Source organism: Nicotiana tabacum, chromosome 20, assembly GCF_000715075.1.
Source record: "Nicotiana tabacum cultivar K326 chromosome 20, ASM71507v2, whole genome shotgun sequence".
Lineage (NCBI taxonomy): Eukaryota > Viridiplantae > Streptophyta > Magnoliopsida > Solanales > Solanaceae > Nicotiana > Nicotiana tabacum.
This window is the reverse complement of record NC_134099.1, coordinates 160,427,087-160,435,313: the sequence shown is the minus strand read 5'-3', so window position 1 is coordinate 160,435,313 and position 8,227 is coordinate 160,427,087.

The following is an 8,227-nucleotide window of genomic DNA, read 5'->3' as shown; positions in this document are numbered from 1 at the left end:
CTTTATATTCTTATTGACTGCCTCGACTACTCCATTCGTCTTAGGGCGGTATGGGGTGGAATTGCGATGTATAATCTTAAACTGCTGACATGTCTCCGTCATCAAATGACTGTTGAGATTAGCGCCACTGTCCGTGATGATTACCTTCGAAATCCCAAACTGACAGATGATATTTGAATGCACAAAGTCGACCACTGCTTTCTTGGTCACAGATTTGAACGCTTTCGCTTCAACCCACTTGGTGAAATAATCAATGGCTACCAGAATAAACCTGTGTCTGTTCGATGTTGCTGGCTCGATTGGCCCAATGACATCCATGCCCCAAGCAACAAAAGGCCATGGTGCAGACATTGTATGTAATTCAGATGGTGGAGAAGGAATCAAATCTCCATGCACTTGGCACTGATGACATTTACGTACAAAACTGATGCAATCCCGCTCCATAGTGAGCCAGTAATAACCTGCTCGGAGAATCTTCTTTGCCAGAACGTACCCACTCATATGCGGTCCGTAAACTCCAGACTGTACCTCAGTCATGATTGTTGTGGCCTGTCTTGCATCTATACATCTTATCAATCCCGGATCTGGAGTTCTTTTGTACAATACCCCTCCACTGAAGAAAAATCCACTTGTCAATCGCCGAATTGTTCTTTTCTAATCACTTGTGGCCTGTACCGGATATACCCCCATCCTAATGTATTATTTGATATCATGGAACCATGGCTCCCCATCCAGTTCTTCTTCCACTATATTACAGTAAGCATGCTGATCACGGACCTGAATCTGCAAAGGGTCCACATAAGCCTTATCTGGATGATGTAACATTGACGCCAAAGTAGCCAAAGCACGGCGACTTCATTATGGATCCTTGGGATATGTTTGAATTCTATCGACTGAAACTGCTGACAAAGATCATGCAAACATTGTCTGTACGGTATGAGTTTCAAATCCCGTGTTTCCCATTCTCCCTAAATTTGGTGCACCAGGAGGTCCGAGTCACCCAAGACCAAGACTTCTTAGACACCCATATCTACAGCTAACCTCAAACCCGAAATACATGCCTCGTACTCAGCCATGTTATTGGTACAGTAAAAATGAAACTGAGTCGTAATAGGGTAGTGCTGCCCTATTTCAAAAATAAGTACTGCTCCTATCCCCATGCCCTTCATGTTTGCGGCCCCATCAAAGAAAAGTTTACATCCAAGCTTCTCGACTTGTTCCAACTCATCAATGTGCATCACCTCTTCATCAGGGAAATAAGTTTTCAAAGGTTCATAATCTTCATCAACCGGGTTCTCGGCCAAATGGTCCGCCAAGGCCTGTGCTTTCATTGCAGTTCGAGTCACGGAGACAATGTCAAACTCTGTAAGCAGGATCTTCCACTTTGCAAGCCTCCCTGTGGGCATAGGCTTCTGAAAGATATACTTCAATGGATCCAAGCAAGATATGAGATAGGTAGTGTAAGATGACAAATAATGTTTCAGCTTCTGCGCCACCCAGGTTAGGGCGCAACATGTCCTCTCAAGTTGAGTGTATTTGACCTCGTACGGTGTGAATTTCTTGCTGAGATAATATATGGCCTGCTCCTTCCTGCCAGTGATATCATGTTGACCCAATACACAGACAAATGAATTGTCCAATACCGTCAAATATAGAATCAAAGGTCGCCCTGGTTCTGGAGGGACCAACACGGGTGGATTTGACAAATACCCCTTTATCTTATCAAACGCCTCCTGACATTCATCTATCCACTTGACTGAGGCGTCTTTCTTTAACAGCTTGAAGATAGGCTCACAAGTTGTCGTGAGCTGAGCGATGAACCTGCTGATATAATTCAATCTCCCCAACAAACTTATCACCTCGGTTTTGTTCCTCGGAGGTGGCAATTCCTGGATGGCCTTGACTTTCGATGGATCCAGTTCGATTCCCCGGTAGCTGACTACGAACCCCAACAACTTTCCAAACGGCACCCCAAAAGCACACTTTGCAGGATTAAGCTTGAGATTGTACCTGCGAAGCCTCCAGAAAAACTTTTTTAGATCCCTGACATGGTCAGACTGCTTTCTAGACTTCACGATCACATCATCCACGTACACCTCGATTTCTTGGTGTATCATATCATGGAATATTGTTGTCATTTCCCTCATGTAAGTTGCCCCAGCATTCTTCAAGCCAAATGGCATGACCCGATAACAGTACGTTCCCCACGGCGTGATGAATGCCGTCTTTTCTGCATCCTCCTCATCCATTAAGATCTGATGATAACCCGCATAACAATCCACAAAAGAACCAATCTCATGTTTGGCACAATTATCGATCAAGATATGGATGTTCGGTAGTGGGAAATTGTCTTTTGGACTTGCCTTGTTGAGATCCCGATAGTCAACACACACCCTGGTTTTTCCATCCTTCTTTGGCACAGGCAAAACATTGACTAACCAGGTGGGATACCGTGTGACCCGAATAACTTTCGCATCGAACTGCTTGGTGACTTCTTCCTTGATCTTTACACTCATATCCGTTTTGAACTTTCTCAACTTCTGTTTGACAGGAGCGAATGCCGGGTCAGTGGGCAACTTGTGAACCACTAAATTAGTGCTTAGGCTCGGCATGTCATCATAGGACCATGCAAAAATATCCTTGTATTCGAACAGTGCTTTAATTATCTCCTCCCTGAGTTGAGGTTCCAGATGGACACTTATTTTAGTTTCACGGACATATTCTTAGTCCCCTAGATTAACTGCTTCTGTGTCATTTAAATTAGGTTTGGGCTTTTCCTCAAAAATGACTTAGTTCCTTACTAATTTCTTCATAGGCTTCATTATCCTCAAATTCGAACTCGTCATCACACTCAATTTCTTGTATTATTATTTTAGAGTTAGATTGGCTTTTAAAACTGGACCGAAGATTCCTCATGCATGTCATGTCATTGCTATCAGCATAAAAAGAACTGTACAAAAGAAGAAAACAAAAATAAAATTAGAAGAAATGAAGGAAAAAGAACAATTGCATTTCATTGAATATAAAGATAACAGGGTTCTAACACATCCAACTGGACAGAACATAATATCTGAATTACAGACCCTGGAATAGTCCAGACAACTAAAAGAAAATCAAAACCCACTACCAAGACTCCCTCCGGGTAGGAAGAGGAGTGACTTCCCAATTGTTGACTTTTGCACGTGGTCCCATGAATTGCACATCTGCCTTGCTGGACCCCTCTCCAGCCTGAACCATGTTACCCTCGGCAAATAACCTTTCGAACCCCTTCTCCAAGTCTCCATCGGCACCAATCAGTGATCCAGGAACTTTTGACAACAGTTGCTTTCTGATACCCGGCGTGACGAATGATCTGGACAGACGTAGGATTGGCTTTGGCAATGCCCATGCTTTCTATTTCATTTTTCTAGCTCTTCTCACGTCTGCAACGGTAGGATTGAACCCCGGACCAAAAGTATCCAGATTCCTTGGAAGTGAAACTGGCTGCACAATACCTTGCAGAGATGCACCCAGACCGTTGCCCGAAACCATTTTTCAACATTTCAACAGCTACCATAACTGATGTCGCAACCATCTTTGGAGTTGGAACGCACTTTCCTTCCGAAATTTTCTCCACCGATACTGTGTCGAAAACCTGATAAACTCATGGTCCCTCGTCATCGTCAACCTCTATGAACGGAACAATGGCACCGTTGGGCACACACAAATTGTCTTCGCCGTGTACAACAATTTCCTATCGATCCCATTAAAACTTGACCATTTGATGCAGAGTAGACGGGACTGCTTTGGCTGTATGGATCTAGGGTCGTCCCAATAACAGATTGTACGAAACAGCCACATCGAGCACCTGGAATTCCATAGTAAATTCAACTAGCCCTATTGTGAGCTCAAGCACTATGTCCCCGACTGAATCCTTCCCTCCACCATCGAATCCCCGGACGCAAATACTATTCTTGTGAATTCTTTCATCCTCCACTTGCAATTTGTTCAATGTGGAGAGAGGATAGATGTTCGCGCTAGACCCATTGTCAACCAGTACCCGAGTAACCACGAAATCTTAACATTTTACCGTCAGATAGAAGGCTCTATTGTGCTCGGTACCCTCCACGAGCAACTCATCATCGGAAAATGTGACTTGGTTACCTCAAATATCTTGTTAGCTATCTTTTCCAAGTGGTTTACTGATATTTTGTTGGGAACGTGGGCCTCATTCAAGATCTTCATCAAAGCCCGATGGTGTTCGTCTGAATGGATCAATAATGACAAGAGCGAGATCTGAGCTAGTGTCTTCCTTAACTGCTCCACAATGGAATAGTCTTGCACTTTCATCTTTCTCAGAAATTCTTCTGCTTCTTCCTCAGTCACCGCTTTCTTCACCAACACTGGATTATCTTTTGAGGTCTTAGCTATTCTCAACTCTTCAGGGGCAAAGCATCTCCCCGATCGAGTCAAACCATGAGTCTCACACACTTCTTCTTTAACCTCTTTCCCCTGGTAAGTTACTGTCACTCGTTCATAATTCCACGAGACCGCCTTGCTGTTGATCACTGGAAGCTGATACTGGTTTTATAATAACAGGCTCTGTGCGATCTCCCTTCACGACTACCACAGGTTTACTTGTAACCCCTGGTACCACCACTTTAGCTTTCTCTGGTTTCACTATGACAGCGCTTGACGACCCTTTCCCGGCTACCACAGCTGGATTATTGTCTACCCCTTTCAACTGGACCACTGATTTCCCACTGGTTACCTTTTCCTTTGAACTGGTTTCATTGGAGCGGATAATCATTACCATCTCAGTCTGTGGAATAGACTAGTATAGGATTCTCCCAATGGAGTAAAAGTCTTCTGCTTCTGCAGCCTCTCATTCTTAAAGTCTTGATTGGGTCGAAAACCTGTTCCAAGAGGATTTTTGTAGGCTTTTGGGGGTGGATGGGTATTTTGTGGAGCTTGGTAGGGACTCTGTGGAGCTGGCGCACGCCATTGTGCGTGAGCGGGAGGTTGGGTATAGGTTTGTGCGTGATAGATAGAAAAATGGGGATCTGGCGGTGGGTAGTAGTGTTATGGTGGGCTATATGGAGTGTGGGGGTATGTTTGGGGATAGGGTCGAGGATGGTTGTAGAACTGTGAAAGGCTCCTAGATCCACTCCAAGATGCCGAATCGATCTTTGCAACACCCTCTTTCTTCTTCTTTCCGAGTACACCCCCAGTACAGTTTTGAATGGCTTGGGTGGTTGCTTTGATTGCTGAATAACTCATGATCTTATTGGACTTGAGTCCCTCCTCAACCATGCCTCCCATTTTCACAACTTCATTAAAGGATTTGCCCACTGCTGACACCAAATGACCAAAATAAGTGGGCTCCAAAGCCTGCAAGAAATAATCAACTATCTCACTCTCTTTCATTGGGGGGTCAACCCTCGCTGCTTGCTCTCTCCAACGGAACCCATATTCTCGGAAACTCTCATCGGGGTTCTTCTCAAGCTTTGTATACGACAGACAATCTGGGATAATTTCGAGGTTGTATTGAAAATGGCAGGCAAAGGCCTAGGCCAAATCGTCTCATGTATACCACCTATTGTGATCTTATCTGGTATACCATTCTAAAGCCGATCCACTCAAACTTTGGCTGAAATATGCCATCAGCAATTCGTCTCTTCCACCTGCTCCTCTCATCTTGCTACAGAATCCTCTTAAGTGTGCTACCGGGTCACCGTGCCCGTCATACATATCAAACTTGGGCATTTTGAACCCCGCTGGCAACTGAACATCTGGGAACAAACATAAGTCCTTATAGGCTACACTCACTTGACCTTCCAACCCCCTTATATCTCGAAACTATTGCTCTATGCTTTTGACCTTTCTGATCATCTCTTCATGCTCGGGATTTTTGGGCGGTTTCTCGGTCTCTGCCGGGATATCAAGATGAGGGGTGTAAGGATATGGTTCTGAAACTTTAAAGGTGGGTTCAGGGGGATAGTACTGGTTGTCATGAGTTTGGAACAGGGGTTCACTGGAAGATCAGTGTAATGCAGCAGTTGGAGGTGCCACAAAAACAGGTGTAATTGGTGGACGAGGGTATGGGACTTGTTTGGGTGGTGGAGCTTGAGAAGTGTGGGAAGTGGCACCATGACATTATTGGTAGAGGGGAAAGGCTGGAGATAAGTTCACAGTGGGAGGCTCCGGAGGTTGGGCCGATGGTGGGATATAAGCAGGGTTGGCGGGATAAACCGGTAGTGGATGCCCCTTCGCCCAAGCTTGGTACATTTCAGCCATCTGCTGCTTCAGCTTATACATTTCTTCCCTCATCGCATTAACGTCCATTTCTTCCACCTCTTTCGATGGGTCGACAATACTTGTTTCCGGTTCCTGGTCGACCATATTCAACCTGTCTTTGTTGTAGGAGTGAGTTGCCAGAATGCCAGTCAACTAACCACCTGCCTGAACTTAATACATCAAACAACAACCTTGTTAGCGATTAGGCTTTAACAAATTGGTAACCGCATATTGGGCATGAATGCACCTAAGCAGTTAACCGTCTCTATTATGTATTTGATCGGTTGCATGCGTCATTCCGGCCTTTTCTTTCTTCCGATTGCAAACTTCCCTCTTTTCTTTTCTTTTCGTTTCCTTCCTTTCACTTATGCCTCTGTTCTCTCTTTGTTTTTACTTTCTCTTGATTTTTATTTTCTTTCTTGTTTTTCCGCTCTTTCTTTCTCTCATTTATTTGGTTACGGTCGAATCCTATGGAGATTGCCTACGTATCTTGACCCCGCATAAATCAGACCAAGCATAGTTCTTGGGGATAAGTGTGAAATAAAACATTTTGGGATTTTCAGTTTTCATATATATGATAAAAAACGCTATTACAAAGACTGAAACTAATAGACTCGAAAGAAATTAACAGACTCTGATGAAAGAACGAGACACAGACTCAAAAACAAACAACCAATATACTCTGATAACAGAAATACCGACTCCAAAACAACTGACAGACTTTAACGGAAAGAAAATACAAACTCAAGAAGTCACGAATACATCAATACCTCAATTGTCCCCGGGACCCGCGAAGTGTCATTCGGCCTTGCTGCGGGGCGACTCGCCAAATCCCCCTGAAGGTGGTAGATATATTCCATTACTCGGCGAACAAAAATCATCACAGTAGCGAAGAACATAGATATAGTCATATCCTCACAGCTACTGCACTTCATCGCAATATAGTTGGCACCCCTTTTGACTCGCTCTCTTATGATGCCCTTCTCTTGTAACAAACGCCCAATTTGTTCGGTTCTCGCCTCCAACATTCGTTCGACTACCTGATTCTGCTCTTGGAGTTGTTGCAAGTCCCTTTATAGCGGTGCCATTAAGGTGTAACAATGTTCTCTTTCAGCCTTAAAATTTTTGGCTTGTTTAGCCATTTCACCCTCGAGGTTGCCAATTGCCTTTTCCCAACTTGTGACCCCTCTTTTATATCTTTCTTTCATTTGTTGAACGAAAGATGTACGCCCTTCGGCGCTTTTAGCCAACCTTGCCCGTGCTTTTGCTAGTTCGGACTCAGCTTTCTGCAGGTCATCTTCATAGTCACGTACCTTTTGAGTGAGGTTGTAAATGAGCCTTTCATCTTTCCTGCTTCGGCCTGGGTTCTCGGCTTCAATTTTCAACTGTCGAACCTGAGCTCTGAGGGCTTCATTTTCTTGCACCAATCTTCTCCTTTCACCTTCGGCCTCTTGTGCCTGCAAATCATTGTTGATGGTGACATTTCTCAATTCTTCTCGTAGACCATGGATGATGGCCTTATATTCCTTTTCCTTCTCCCCCCAAGCTAACCTCTTTTGAATTTTATCATCAAAGGCTTGAACATGAGGCCTTTTGGCGGGCCTCTCGGGCTCTGGCTCGTTGTTTACATAAGAAATTTTCTTAAACCAAGCAGCATAATTTGGATCTACTTCCCCCTTGGCGATGTGTGGTACCTGGGTGCCGTTTTTTAGATATCGGCAGCTATTCCAATCCTGCTGAACTACAACCTCAAGCAATGCATCTTCTGGATGCAACTCTATGACCTGGGTGCTTAGATCTTCATCTTCAGGCACAATCTGATACCTTCCCAATTGCCTCAAGACCCTCTGCGGTGCATATGGCTGAATACTCCTTACGCCCATTATCCTCAGGTATCCTTGGGTAGCAGTCATATAGATGGCCTCTGTCCTCGGAAGCCATCCTATAGTCC